Source organism: Arvicanthis niloticus, chromosome 21 (genome assembly GCF_011762505.2).
Source record: "Arvicanthis niloticus isolate mArvNil1 chromosome 21, mArvNil1.pat.X, whole genome shotgun sequence".
Lineage (NCBI taxonomy): Eukaryota > Metazoa > Chordata > Mammalia > Rodentia > Muridae > Arvicanthis > Arvicanthis niloticus.
In genome coordinates this window covers 3,009,447-3,026,113 of record NC_047678.1, presented here as the reverse complement: position 1 = coordinate 3,026,113, position 16,667 = coordinate 3,009,447, and the positions used below count along the sequence as shown (strand labels likewise).

General features: G+C 37.3%; 1 pseudogene; it reads right to left on the bottom strand.

The window, feature by feature from the left end:
- Window positions 1-13,489: 13,489 nt before the first annotated feature.
- LOC117693724 (ceramide-1-phosphate transfer protein-like) lies at window positions 13,490-14,519 on the bottom strand (annotated as a pseudogene).
- Window positions 14,520-16,667: the final 2,148 nt, after the last annotated feature.

Here is a 16,667-nt window from a genome sequence, read left to right as displayed (position 1 = left end):
TGTATAGCGTGAATAGCACGTGCACCATGTGCCTTGCAGGCTTGGCTACCACATGTGCCTTACAGGCAAGTATGGTGTGGATAGCATGTTGATAGCATGTGAACCGCATGCCTTGCAGGCATGGACACCACATGCGCCTTGCAGCTGGGGGCAGTAGACAGCAAAACAAAATATGTTGGATACCAGAGTGTGCTTCAGCTGTTGTAGGCTGTTGAAAAACAAGTCTCATGTCAGAGTATATGGCTCAAGATGGCTGCAAAGCTGATAGCCGCTTTCTGCTAAAAGTCAGTTCCCAACAGTCGGCAAGTTGATGTGTTTGAATATTTACACAGAACCAATAAGACAGGGACACTGACATATATAGCAAGGCAAAAGCAGCAAGAACACAGAACATGAATAGATTCATACTAATTGAAAAAAATCAACTTAAAAAATCTTCCTATAAAGACAGCTTCAGACACAAAAAGTGCTACTATTGACACCCACTAAAGAGAAGACTGTTGTTCTGTTGGATTGGCCCTCCCTAAGTTCCAGACTCACAGTTATTCTCAAAGCACGGAAGAGGAAATTTGTTAATTTTATGTTTATTAGAGTTTTGTAACTTTAGTGGCCAAATTGGAAAATTTTTAAAGCAAAATAAAACTGTAGTAGGACTTTCTTCTCCACCAGGTTGTAAAATTCCTGACAAAACATTAGTTGACTTAATAGAGCAACACAAAAAATATGCATTTTAATATGCTGTGTTTAACTGAATGTTAACTAAGTTAAACATAATCCTTAACCTAATTGTATTAGAGTCAGTAAACCCTTTAGAAAACTTCCAAATTATTTTACAATAACATTGAGAAGATTAATTTCTCAAATATAAGCAAGTTAGTAATGGAAATGTATACAATTAACATAAACAGACAGATCTACAAATATTTACAGCACTGTTACTACTGATGTCATTTAAAAGTATTCATAAAATTAGAACAGAAAAAAATAATTCTTTCTCTCAATGCTTTAAGCATACGTGTCCAGATGTGTTAAGCAAGAAGAGAAACAAATGCTATAAGAATTGGGAAATGATTACTTACAAGGTCTTATTTCAAAATAACCACAATACTTCCGTAATTGGTGATTCATTAAAAGGCTTTGTGACAATAACACTTGCACTGATATTTAGCATCTAATTTAATAAATAAGCCATGGAATAACTAATGGAGGTATTCCTTGCTTTATCATATATTGAAATATTTTTACACCTATAATATTAACAAAATAATCAGAGGAAGCCTTTTAGATGGGTCTGTGCACCAAGTCTACTTTTCATACATGTGTGCAATGAGAAAGACCATACTGCTTTGATTGTAGTCTTGGCTTTTTAGCTCAGTAGCTCTAGCACTTCTAAAATATAGCTTTTCAAAGTTCCAGATCCTTAAAATATACATAATATATTTATGTTTCCGTCTTATTGCCAGAATAAGATAATGTAATATGAAGAATCTACTTTATTTATAATACATGATTGTTTATGTTGCTGATATTATCAGTGATAATTGTTATTTTAAAATAAGTATGTTTGCATGGTTTGCTGACTAACTCAAATGGGAAAATGTTATTAAGCTGTAAGCGTCCATAATTCAACTAATAATAGAGATATAAATTTAAGAACCATAATGTGCCTAAATAAAATAGTCTTATTAAAATAAAAATGATAATTATTTATTTTTATAATTCAAGAAACAAAATTATCATCAAAATATTGATTTAGTATTGACTTAATATTGGACCGAAAGCACAACTGTGAATGTTAAGATATAGGTGGAATTGCCTATATTTTGCCTTCTCACCTACTGAAGAGATTGGTCTAGTTTCAATCTATTAGTAGAGCTGTTCAACTAGCAGAGCCCCTCAGCACAGAGATGGGCTAAAGAACTCAGTCCAGGCAGCAGTTCAATTGCTACAAGTTTGTGTTTTCCTTTTGCAGCCAAGTTTCTGAACAGCTCAATGTGTATTCCTGTATAATTCTCATCTGTCATGCTCATTGCCTTCTACTTGTTATAATGCTCCTCTCACATCATCTTTTTGGCACTCATTCTTCTTGCACTTACCCAGATGCCTTATGCTTCTGCTCTATCAGAGCTCTACAGTTCTGCTCAGTGTATATATACTGTCAACCACACTAGCAATGCCTGTGGGGCCCTCCTACATCTTTTATTTAAGACCCTAACACTTTACTTTATTTCCTCTGGGTAGGAAAGAGAGAAAAAAACAAATAGACAACACTGGACCACAGAGGAATTTTAATCCAGCAATGTGACTGCTCTGACAAGGGATCACATCCAAAGGCCTGCTGGTTCTGTATGATTTGGCTGGAATATACACATGTCCATAGTTCATACCTTTAATCTGGAACACTGAAGGTGAAGTTAATTTGTAAAAGGAAACAGCCATGTTTGAAAATGACTTCTAATGAGGGACAGTCAAGTGACAAATGAGAGAAAGACTTGACAGAATGAGTCAGAGACAGGATATGCCCAACTTTCAGTAGAAAAGACAGAAAGGAGAGATGACTTAAGAGAGCACAGCAGACAAGGAGAGAGGAGGCAATTTTACCAGGACAGATAGAGAATAAGAAGGAGCCAGAAAATTAGAACAGATTGCTAGAGTGAGTTTGAGGCCAAGCAGAGCAATTAAGTCAGAAGTCGAGAGAAGTCAATTTGAATCAGCCAACTTGGAGAGGAATTTTGAGCCAGAGCAACTGAGTTGAACCAGCCAGCTAGAGTTAGAAGGATCTAAAAAGGGCAAGTTTATTCATCAGTAAACCTTTGAGCTAACAATTACATCAGGTGAATTAAAGTTACTTTTACACTTATCAAAGATATATGAATCATTCTAGATACAATGAATTAATTAGCATAGGTCAAATGGGTAGGATATTGGTGGTACTAAATCAAACACCTGTATAGGTTGGTTTGTTAAGTCTGAACCAAAACACTTCCTCCCTGAAATCAGTAATTTTTTTTATTTGTTTGTTTGGTTTTTTTGAGACAGGGTTTCTCTGTGTAGCCCTGGCTGTCCTGGAACTCACTCTGTAGACCAGGCTGGCCTCTAACTCAGAAATCCACCTGCCTCTGCCTCCCAAGTGCTGGAATTAAAGGTGTACGCTGAAATCAGTAATTTTAATCTGAACCTGATTTTTTTAGTTTCTCTTCTTATCTAATTGCATGCAAAAGGGACAATAGTTTAGAGTGTTCAACTTAACGGACTTACTTAAAATATACAGTTTTTACTCAATTCCAAGGTGTAATTTTATATGTAATACACAATGGCCATTTTGCATATTTTATGAGGAGAGATTTGGTATTTTCATGTGAAATATTTTACTGCTTAATATTTGCAAGTAATTAAGATTGTGTAATTCTCGTTACAAGCAATGCAAAATGTCATTCTGGTCAAGTTTGAATAGCTGACCACCAGAGTCAGATCTCCCAGGAATAAACCTAGGGAAAAGTGTGTCCTTAATCATCTTATCCCACTGAAACATATTTAAGCTCTGTTGGGTTTTAAAAATTATTTTAAGTATAAAAATAAAGTCTAATCTTAAGGATGGCTATGAATACCTTTGTTGGTTTGGTATATGAACTTGGTCTCTTTAAGGTTTATCATCAGCTTACACAGCACTAAAACTACTCCCTTTAATGAATTTGAAGCAATAATATTGTCCATGTGTGAAAAAAAATTAGGGAGTTGCTAGCTTTCACCAAGAACATTATTCTTTTCATTCTTAAGTTGGTTTGTGTCTGAATCCTGACTTTATTTCTAAGCATCTGAAGATGTGACAACAGTACAAATGAGATTATTATAATACATTAAATCATTGCAAACGTCTGTAATGAGAAAAATGCCCTAGCAATGCAAAAAAAAAAAAATGTAAAGGAAGCAATACATATTCATCGGTTTCACAGACTCATGGACTCTTCCTCACTACACAAAAGATAATCCATGATTTCTCAATTCATACATTCAAAATCAAATGGTTATACCTAAGGCATAGGAGAAACCACTGAAGCAACTAAAGACAAAAGACTCTGGAGAAGTGTTTTGATTGGCAGGTAAAATAACTTTGGGTGGTTTCATTCCTCTATTTATTCAAAATGAAGAAAGTAAATGTTGGTAAATAAGAGTCAATATTAGATAATTTGAACTAGGTATTTGAACTAGGGGTATTTAAACTAGGTAGTAAGTTAGAATCACACAGTAGTAGTAGGCTCTTTATTTTTAATAAATGAAAACCTGCTTTATTCAGTCTATGTTGAATTTAATACTTTAGCCAAAAATGGTAACTTCATATGTAATGCCTTTGGGGAGTCTTTTTTCTTCCTATTTACTCTTTCATTCATGTTGACTTACAACTCAAAAGATTCTTGTCATCTTGTATGTATAAGAGGCTGGCCTACTGATAAAAAAATTTCTTAGGAAATTTTTTATAATGGCTTCATATTAAAATTTTTGTTTCTGACATTTCAGACATCTCTGAGTTCATTGAAAGCTTTTCATTCCCTATTTTTGAAGAAGTACGTTGAAGATCTAGCATGTTTGCAAAGTGCTATCTATATAATTAGTAAATCTAGTTCAACTATAGTTCCTAATTATGTTTATTAAAATCAGATGAAAATGTTCATATTTGCTTCCAAAATAGTCAATGTAGATAATAGACTAAATTAACATTATTGCAATAGGCAACATTCTAAAGACATGTCTCATAAGAAAAAATTTGAATAGATAATATGTATAAAAGGAAGTTGTTTGGACTTCTGTATCTGTAGTGTTCATGGACATAACACTGTAAAATACAATTTAAAGGGATATGAAAATCATATTGCTTGGTCAAAGGCACACAATAAGTGATTGGAACACAGGAGTAAAATAATCATTATTGTTGTCTTTGGGTGTTAATGAAGTATTTGTGATATCAATCTGATCATCATGATTAAAATTTCTTAATTCAAGTAAGGCTTAATTAGACATAATTCCTGGGGTGTTCAGTATTATCAATATCCAGGCATCTATAAAGCACTTACTCCTTCAGCTGCAATAATTTGAATCTAATTAAATATTTATTTTGTTACCTTTCAAATCTCAATTATTGAACATCTGCTTTTTTCTAAGTACAAAATTTAGAGGCTTGAAAAGGGGAATGATTTATGTCCTTGCAGTGTGATAAGTGGTGCTCAATGACTTCTCATCCTCCATAAAATATACAAACTACAATAGGCGATATTTCCTGTTTATGAAAATAATTGAATTGAGTTGGTTTGATGATAATGTTCTATATGATTTTATGTAGTGATTTTTATATTCTAGCTATGTCTAATTTCTAATATACTATGTATTTACATAGGTATAAGTGACTGAAGGAAAAATTGTAAAGGTCATGGATAAAGTAAGCTACTTCTTAGGAATAACAAGGTATTCTGTTTATGCTTATCTGTGTATATAGTATGTTTGTAAATGTGATTCCTTTGCACATGCATATATGTTCACATATTTGGAGGCCAGAGGATGACAATAGGTATTTTCTTCATCTTGTGTTTTGAGACTTGTTATCTCATAGAATCTGAAACTCACTTATTTAGTTAAGCTGCCAGGCCAGTTCCAGATATCTGTCTGTCTTTGCATCCCTAATTCTGGTGGTACAGCCACAGAACAATGCTCATCATGTCTGGATTTTCACCTGTGTCCGAGAAATTTTAACCCATATCTTCATGCTTTTAGAGTAACAAGTTTTACTGACTATGTAGAGTGAAAAATTATAAAGGCCATTTTATGAAATATGTGTAGATTTTTTGCCCTTAGACCTTGGGCAGAAAAGTGCAGATTCCAGAATGAGGAACTGAAAATAAGATTTCAGGCCTTCATACCCCAGGACACTTGCTGGATGAATTACATTCCTCAAGCCTCAAGCAATAGGCCCACCTATGGGTGGAAGAAGCCCAAGGCAGGAAGACACATTCCTGACCATAAAAAATACAAGCCATCTAGGTGAGGCTGTGACTGGAGGAAGTGAGAAATGTTTTGTAATGACGGTATAGAGGACAGTGACTTGGTAAAACCAAATTTTTGAGAGGAATGAGTGTGCAGACTGATTTTCACATGACTCTAGATGATTTGGGCTGGATTCCTCTGAAATGTTCCACTGTTCTTGATTACCCCTCCCTCCCTTGGTCTTCCCAGTGCTATGTTCAAAATTTGTAAAACAACCAATCATGTGTAGCCGCGCGAAAGTGCAACCAATCACATGTAGCAGCACAAAAGTGCAACCAATCATATGTAACCGCGCCAAATTTTCCCGCTCTCCCCAACCCCTACCCATAAATATCCCAAGTTTCCTGGGTTCTGCATCGGAACCTCTATCTCCTGCGTGAGATATGTTCCGGCCCGAGGGCCCTCGTCATTAAACCTCCTCTGCAATTGCATCAAGAAGGTCTCTCGTGTGTCCTTGGGTTCGTGCAGGTCCAGACTTGGGTGAGGGTCCCCTTTTGGGGGTCTTTCAACTGAAGTATCTCCTAATCCCTATATTAATTATTTAACATAAATTAGAATGTAACTAGCTGTATAAAGACAGAGTCACCTCTAGTTCATGTAGGTCTCTACTTACCAACACTTTATCAGATATTGTATTGCTCTAATATCTTGTTCTCTCAAAAAATTCAGTCTCCTACATGCATCATGGAGGATTAGCTATTTTTGGCCAACTTTGTCTAGTATAGGCTGTCCTGACCTGTATTGGCCATCCTTACTATGATTAGTTCTACTAGAGTGATATATAAAAGTAAGAACAATATATTATAGATTAATTTATAATGGTATCTTACTATGGAAGTTATAACTCTGTCTAGTGCAAATCATTGTAGAACATTCTTAAACTTGTTTGCTTGATGAGTCCTGTTTGGCCATGTGGAAGGCAAAGTATGACATGATTTCCTGATCCTGAAACAGAGCCAGCAGGGTGTGTGTCTCCACAAGTGTTGATAGTTGCTGGGTGTGATTCTTGTTTGTATAAAAAAAATATAAATTTTGCTTCATATTCCTCCTTCGGGAATTATTTTCCCTGCCAAGGGTATTAAGAAATATTCTCCCTTCCAAGGTTATCAGGGAATTTTTTTTTCTGCCAAGGTTAATAAATCCATGATAATCAGATACAACATGAGTCCAGGAGGTGTGGGTGTGTCTATGTTCTTAGCAAAATTGTAAGCACTGTGACATTTAAGACAGTCCTTAAGGCTCTGGGAGAGAACTCTGCAAAAGTAAGTTCAAAAATGTGTAATTTCTCGACTATGCAATGTAGCCACCTGTAGCTACAGGAACTAGGTTCACCTGAAAGGAAGGCTGGAAATGAAAGGGGAATGGAGGGTGAGAGAAGCATGGGGCCAAGACAAAGTATTCTGATCAAGGCCTGAAGTTTAATATTTTGCTTTCACATATAAAGGGGAGGCCCCACCCCCCAGAGTCTCTTTTAGTTTCAGCCCAGGGGCTGGGTGAAGGGATAGCAGGAAGGATCAGGTTAGGTGGAGATGGGAGCTCTTAGAGACAAAGCCACCAACCAAAGAGCATACATGGGCTGCTCTGAGGCCCCTGGCACATACATAACAGAGGAATGCTTTGACTGGCATCAGTAAGAAAGGATGCACTTAATCCTGTAGAGACTTGAGTTCTCAGGGAAGGGAAATGCAGGGGTAGGAAGAGCACCCTCTCAGAGGAAAAGGGAAAGTAGAATGGGTTGAAGAATTGTGGGAAGGGGAACTGGGAGCCGGAGCAACTTCTGAAATGCAAATAAATAAAATAATTTAAAACAAATTAAAATAATGTATGTGTATATGCAAATAAATAAATTCATAAATGTACAATTTTAGAATATAGTATATACTATGACGATGATTAAAGTACTAGAAAACACTCAACAGTTTGTTTCTGTTTCTAAACTGAACCTTTTTGAAGCACTCATCTGTTTTCACATTCATATCATTACAAATATTACAAATGAAACCAGTAGCAAGTTATAGAATGACTCCTACCCCATTTTGGAATGCATTTCCCCTTTCTTGAGACTTGATGCTATCCTTTTTCATATCCACAATGTTCTCATGCCAAAGTGTCTGTTCTGGGAGAGTCTAGCTCATTCAGAAAACTCATTAGTATTACTAATGCCATTGACTTCCAAACTTAAAAATGTTAGCTGTTCACATTTATCATTTTATTGATATAAGAGGTCATATATTAAGTGTTAGTATTCTGTCTAAACTCCACCTCCACAGTTACCTGACAACAACCAGGTATGCTCCTCCCCACAGTTACCTGGCAGTCGCCAGGCAGGCCTGGTCCACTATAAAAGGGGCTGCTTGCCCCCTCCTCACTCTCTTAATCTCTTACTCTTTTACCCTCTCTCTTACCCTCTTGCCTCTCTGCCCCCTCCCCGCTCCTCTCTCTCCACGTGGTCATGGCCGGCCTCTACTTCTCTTCTCTCTTATCCTTCCACCTTCTTCTTCCCACCTGTGCCCTATCTACTGAATAAACCTCCTCTCCTTGGAACTGTGTGGTCTGGAATGGTCTGTTCTGAACTGCAGTCGGATTTCTAATAACTAACATTAAGAGTTTCTACTCATCTCCCACCTGTAGCATTTCATCAAAGTATGACACATGGATGAAGAGGAGCAGTTTCATTAAAGATCTTATAGGATATAAAGAATATGAAGGGCCATGCCTAACCAATTCTCTCAAGATCTAGTTGGGAAATCATGTCACATGCTTGACATTTTAACAGAATTAAATATTAATAGGTAAAGTTGTCAAGTAGATAATTTTAAAAGACCAAAATAGGGTATTATATAGGTATCATCCCTTTAAGGAACAATTAGAAGTTTGGTTGGAATCACAAAGTGGTAGTGACACAGAAGACATTAGGAAACCATAACCCAAGCTGATGGAAAAGAACTCTGGCCATTTGATCCAGATATCACTGAACTTGAAGGAAAGCCCAAATATCCTGGCTCTCTTTACCCCGTAGAAAAAGATTGAAACCTTGTCCTATAATCTCTACTCTGTGGTAGGGCCTTTAAGAATCTGCAAACTAGATCTCTGAGTGGAAGAGTCCATGTTTCATGTCCTTTCCTTACAACAGACTTCACCGAGACTCATCTTACCCATTGTTAGAAAATCTCCTATCAGTTCTGCTGCTGCTAAAGGAAGAAATTGTTGCTGCCGTATGTCTGCTGTGTCCTGGATTTGTTTCTTAGTATTTAGTTTCATTAATCTGAACACCTCTGTCTTCATTTCTACAGTACCAGTGCTAATTGTGGGCCTGATGCAGAATGACTATGAATAGATATGCTGAGTAAGTCAATAAATTAGCAACTAAATGATAGCAAGACAGTGAAAAAAATTTAAAAAGGTTTTTCAACTAAGGTATAACTAGGAACTAAAGACCGGTCAATATGTGTTCCATCAGTTCAGTTGAGAAAGCTGAGAGGGGGAGAGGTGGCTCTCCCCAGAGAACTCCGCCACTAACTCATTTGTTCAGTGACAAACAGAAAGCTTTGAAAACATACATACAAGTAACATTATATAAACTGAACTGGCTATATTTAGTAATAAATTCACATTGAGGAGCAAATAAAACATTAAACTACAGAAGAAAGATTAAAAATAGTAATCTTATAAACAATTTTTGTTAGATATGTTTAAATCAGTCTCATTATATGTACATATAAACATATAATTACCAGGAAAATTATGACTAATGATCATTTTTGTTACATTTGTAAACATACTTCTCTTTGAACTGTTTAACTACTCAAGTTCTTAGTAATTAATTGTGATAGGATAATTCTTCAAAAGCCTCAATAGTCTTTTTCAATAAAAAGAGTTGACATATGGGTCATAGCAAAGTTATTGATATGATATACCTGAATTTCTCTGCTTAATGGCTGAGAATTCTACTTAGCTGAAGCAAGCTACAGTTAGCATGCCGTTCCAGAATTCAGTCATCTCGGAGATCTTCGATGCTTCAAGCTGCTGTACTCAGAAATAGTGACTTTCACTTACTTAGGATTGTGTGTCTGAAAATGATTTGGTTTGGAGGAAAGGTCTGCAGGTCAAAATGAAACCATTAACCATGGAAATCTCATCTAAAGTTGACAAGAGGTGTGGCAACAGGGAGTTCTAGGATGATGGCCTTCTCTCTGCATCTTGTCTACACTGGGAATATCATTCTGAGAATAATGGTACTATACTCAAGATAAAAACCTCTAAGAGCACACAAAGATAATGGGATCTGGAAGTGCAGAAATTATGATGCAAAGACTTTCACCTGATGATGTAAAGGACTGCTTATATATCGTGTATTAGTTTTCATAGAACAGAGAGATGAAGTATGTCATTTTTCAGGAGACTCATGATTGATTATGTGAGGAAGTGTTTACTATTTTGATGAAATACAGTAATAGAACAACAAGAGTTTTAAAACAACTGTCATAATGTTAGCTTTCAGTATTATTATCTTATATACAAAAAAATCTCTTTTCCAGTTTAGCCTGAGGAAGCATTATGACACGAGCTTATTCCTACTTTGTTTCTGCCTGCTCAAATCTAGATTCAATGCTATGAAGTCATGTGAATGAGGATAAAAGAACTTTGAAGATGTGTCTGTGTGCCCAGCACTTCATTTTAAATGCACTGCACCGTTAGTCCTCATTTGGGCATGAGTGACATGTTTCCTGTATTTTAGAGATGAAGGGCTCAAATAAACCACGGATGAGGAATATGCTCAAAGGCACTAGGTAAGGTGTAGCACTCCAGAGTCAGCATATAGACTCCAGCATGAATGCAAAATTGCTCCAGATGAAGGTACTCTCGTGGTAAGGAATGTCGTTCAAAGAAATCTCATGAGCTGCCTATGAGATGAGTTGGGGCTACTTTGGATTAGGAATTGTCTTGGTAATGCTCCTGCAGCAAAAACCCTTTGCCTAAATATAGTCTATCTATATTCGAGGACTTGATGAAAAAGAGAGAAGTAAGCACTGCTAATCATAAGATGCTAAATTATTGCTATACATTCTCATTTGGGATCCTTTTGTGTCAATGCCTCTGGGCCTACGTGCCCTTGCTATGGCATCTTCATTTATCTAGAAAAAGTCCATTGCTACTACTACATCTCTAAAGTATTTGCCTCTTTTTTTTTTCATCCAAAAATATTCTTGTCAAATGGAAAGGATTTATCTGATGCCTGTTTCTCAGCTCACTTACGTGATACATTCAGCACTGCAAACTCACTATAGTCAATAGTCTTCTTAAGCCCTTAACACTTTCCCATGTAGGTACCAGGATCGAAGACTAGAGGGTTTTTATTTTTCTGATGTTTATCCTCAAAACATCTTAATAAAAACCTGCTTCTGAATTGAGGTTTCAAGTTCTACAGATTTCAAAATGGAACCCAGTATAGGTGAGAATGTCATTTATATGCTTTCGCAGTTCTGATCACCCAGAACACTCAATATCGTGAACTCTGGACTTAGTGCTTACAGTACTCCAGATTCTGGGTTGGTTGCTTTTTAGAGCATGGCATATACTGTACCCCTTAGGCACCAACCTGAGAGAATTTCATCCTCATATCAAAATGTGATTATTCCTATGCCATATAAATAGGTAATGATAAATGTTAATACTTATTGTAGGGTATTTATATATTCCAGTAGTTAAGCCTAGAACTCTACGTATACTATCTTATTTTATCAACATGAAGATCTTGTATAATTAAGTCTTATTTTAATTGAAATTCACTTTGTAAAAATAAACATTAAAATGTATAATTTATGGGCATCCTGATATTCTGATACGTATATTCATTGTACAGTATTTTGCAGTAGATATATCTATCTCCTCAAGCATTTATTACATCATTGCTTAAACAAAAATACATCAAGACTCTTTTTTTTCTAGATTTGTGAAGGAACCAAAATATTGCCATTATCTATATCCAGACTATGGTGAAAGAACTTTCTAGAACTTCTCAGTTCTTTTGACCTACAATTTAACACCCACTATTACCCTCAACCTATTCCTTCCTTTTCTCATTTTCTTCAGAAGCTCTGATTATCAGTTTTCTGCTATCAATTTCTTAGAGATTATCATTATAATATGATAGACATGTAAAAAGCTACCATGGACATCATCATCAATCATTACCATCATCATCATTTTAATGATATTACAAACAAGTGTTGCAGTAATTTGCATTAATTTGTTTGTCTAAAAAAAATTGTGTGATTGTCCTTAGGTTTTGAGCACCCTGAATTCATGACGTTATGTTACCTGTCTTTATCTTTATTTTTTTCAGAATGCTATACCCAATAATGTAGGTATAATTTACTTATGTTGGAAATACTACATATATCACAGTTCTTAGGGAAAGAGATATGCCCCAAAGTTTGCATTTACACACATCAGCTATGCTGAGGATACTCTCCTAAGGTTTAACATTAAGACTCAGTAAGAAAGTTCAGGGTCTTATACACTGGTTATCAGCCATGCTGGGTATGGCCATCTGTCATACAAAGGGGCCTAGACCCTTCCATAAGTCATGTCCTGAGTCACCTGGATACCATAACAACAGGAGCAGCAGTGCTGGCTAGAGAGAGGTATGGTTTGGCCAGTTAATACTGATGTCTTAGAATCTTGGGGGTTGCAAGTGCTGTAAGAGACCACCTTCAGAAGGCTGATGGAACTAGACTTCAGAAGCTGTGAAAGAAACTGTACTGGTTAGGGCAGACTTTCCTAGAGAAGTCTCAGCTATCAGTTTCATACAATTTCCATTTCCAAGGAGAAAAGAGCCCTGTTTGGTATGTAGAGAGATGAACAAGGAAGCAGATAAAGGACAGGAAAAGAGCCTTCAGTACTCATGCCATTGCCAGAGGAACTTCATCTTACCTGAGGACATCTTTTGGAATATGAAGGGGCCCCAGGCATGTAGGCCCAGGAATGTTTGCCTGGCACAAGTGCCATGTCTGAGTCTCAAGATGGGCGCAGGATACACAGTGGCTGGGCATGTTGGTTATGGGAAGACAGCTCCAGGTTCCTGTGTCCTAATACCACTTCTGATTCTACACAAGAGGTAGAGCAACCTTGGGCTGTTGCAGATACATGACCCTCCAGCCCCCATCTTCTCCACCTGCCATCTGCACTTCAATCAAGCCTGACTGAACACACACCTAACTAAAGTGGAGGGTAAAACTGGAGTTTAACTGTCTCATCCTGGACCAAGAGGATGACCAGCACCCACCTTTCTCTGTTCAGTTGCCCATCACCTTTCTTTCACAGACTGTGACTCTCAACACGTTCAGCTGTCAGGGGTGACAGTAGGATCCAGAAAGCACTGCTGTGGGAGTAGTCCCAGGTTGCCCAAATCCAGTTAGGAGCAGGGGAAGTCCACTCAGTATGGTTACCACTACTAGGGCAGGTCTAGCAGAGAATGCTCGGCATAGAGCTTCTGGGAGATGTCATACACATGCTCAATAAAGGGCAGGGCCTCTCCCATCATCTCCACTGCTTGTTCAGAGGACCCAACATTCATGGCCTCAAGGAAGACCTTGCGTGAGGGCAAGGCACAGAAGGCCACAGTGACAGCTTGCCGTACTATCCGGGAGTGATAGGTAGCCAGTGTGGCATTATAGCCCTCACTGCAGTGTGGAGGTACGAGCATCCTCAGAGCTGGTGCGCAGGCCTTCCAGGAACAGCTGTAGCCAGTGCAGAGCACGATGTAGGCACAGCACAGTCCAGAAGCCCGAGTTAGGGTGTCGTGGACTGGAGTGGCGATCTATGTCCAACAGCTTGTTGCTCACCTCGTAGGCTACCATGGACTGCAAGCTAGTGTAGTGTTCAGACTGTGGGCTGCTTCTCAGATGCTCCATTATCTGCATCTTTGAAACCACATCCTTGGAAATGAATGAGAAGACAGCCTCCAGGCTGTTCAGAAACCTGTGAAAGGAAGTATAAATTTGAGGCTCGACCCATACTGGCAGCAATTTTCTAGTACAGGGAAGATACCTTGAGCCTGCTAGAGCACTTGTCTGTCTGGTGGCAAGGGCAGGAAAGCTGGATGGAAATAGTCTGGTCCCATCCTTCTATGCCATGTGGGATGCAGATGTTCCATGTGGACTCTGGCTGGCAAAGCCGCTACCTTGAGCACCCTCAATAAACACACCTGACAAGCCCCTTCCAGCTGTCAATGTAGTGGTCCAGCGGCACCTCTCCCTCATCAGTGAGACACTGCTTGAAGCTGACCAGGACGACTTTAAGGTTGAAATCTCTTTCTGAGTAATCCATCTTCCAACACAAGCCGAAATAGCTTCACACAGAACTTGTAGTTATCATGCTGGGTTATCTCATTCTGTGGTTTATTTTCTCAGGAGGTGATTGGGAAGAAGATCTGAGATGGGTTCCGGTGGTGGGGAAGTGGTGGTCTCTACTCCCGCGGAGGGCAAAGAGTGCAGCAGAGGCCAGAGATGAGAAGGGTTGACCAAAACTACAAGTAGGTTGTGGGAAATGATTCTTTGCCCGTCCGTTCCGGTGGTCTACAGCTTAGCATGAATACTGAGTATTCAGGTTTCTCCAAACTCTGTTCTGCCAGTGAAGATGTTGGTTTTATTTTCAAGCTCACATTTAAAGATGCTCCACATACCATAAAACTTTCTCATTATCTTCCAAAAGAAAATTGTCCACAGAACTAAGTTATTAGTGATTTTAGCATTATCAATGTTTACAGGTACAATAAGAATGGGCTACTTTCCAGGCTTCACAATGTTAGCTTTTGAAATACCTCACATAGAAAACATACATGGAATCTACATTTGAAAAATGGCTAGACAAATGGAAGTATGAAATTTGTTTATTGTTCTATGCTCATGGGATGCTACGCAACACACACATTCATCCCAGAGCTCTAATTATTGGGATGATTACTATAGTGAAATATTTTGAGAGAATTTCTGATGGATTCCAATAAATTTGCTCACTTATCCCTCACAAAACATTGTGGTTTAAAAGTATAATATTATTTGGTGATAGCTATAAGAAATTTTTACACATTTAGTGAATCAGTAAATGTACATTTATTATGTAACATCCCAGGAGGTCAGGACCAGAAAGATTTTAATGTGATAAAATTACTCATCCACCACAGTTATGACAATTCCACTCCCACTACTCTTCTGCATTTCAGAAGAAACTTTGTAAACATTGTATTCACCAGAAAAATCTGCAGCTTTCTCCACATTTTAAAGGTCATTTATTAGCAACATGTATCCTTAATTTCTACCTTTGGATATTACGTAGCATCCTCTGGTTTCCAAAGTAGGAAATGGACAACTTTCAGGAGCTCTGCTGAGGTTCTACACAAGGAATTTTAATTCCTATCACAGAGAAAGAAATAAGCAAGGAAAGAGTCTTTAAGCAGTTTCACAAGGGCAGAAGACCGCCAACAGGGAGATTTTAGACCCTGGTTATTGGCTCTGGCCTTAAATTTTGTGAAATCATTGAAATGGAAGAAATATTTGTCCCGAATGAATCTCTGAAAAGTGCTTCACTTTTTTAACTCCACAAACTCACATCACATGTACATATAAAACAGAAAACCGTGAAGCTGTCATGCTTAGTTGTGTTCTTGCTACATATAAAAGTGTTAATGACTATAAGTGGTTTTGAATGAACACAGAATAAGGACCTATAAAGCTCTAAGTATTGTCAGGGTGGCCTTCCAGACCTATACACTAAATGTGAGCCTACCCTCATTCCATGTCGGTCTTTTGTCATTTCGCCCATCATTCTCTCTACAGGAATAGTTACTAGTCACTATAATCATGGCATCATATTTCTATAGCTAATAGTCACCTTCTTAGTCTTACAGATTCATAGTAAGCTTCCAGAGAAAACTGAACACATCTCTCCTGTTTATCACCACAGCTAATGGAGACCCTACAGTTCAGTACAAACTGTTTTCATAGAAGCCAGGATAAGTATACTAACTGTATACTCAGTTTGCAGCCATAGGAGAACCAGCCATCCATCTACCTGCAGCAATATGTATCTCTTTACAAACTTATGACTTGATATATTTCCTTCTCTATTTTATTAAAATATCACAATAAAACATACCATTTTCCACAGGATTTTTTGCATCCTGATTTCAGCTTTTTATTGAAATCATAGATATAAACTTATTTGGTACATTTTTAAAGATGTTTCTGCAAAATATTTTCTGTTCTATAGGTATACTTTATAAAAACTATTTTCTTACCAGTATGCATGGAATACTCTTAGCATATCATAAGAAATAATATCCATTGAGAGCTATGATATCAACAAATTTGAAATGTTGAAAGAAGAGGGCATCATTATTTTTTTCTTTTTTTCACTAGGAAGCTACAAAATTCTCATACTTGATATATGTTATAACTCTATTAGTAACTTAATATGTTATAAATTTTTCATTTCTTTAGTTTATGTTTAAAATACAATTGTCAGTGCTTTCAATATATTCAGTATATTAAATCTAATGACATTTCTATTATCTTCCAACTTTACTATTTGTTTTTTGATATATAGAAAATTTTGGCTTTGATACTCCTCAT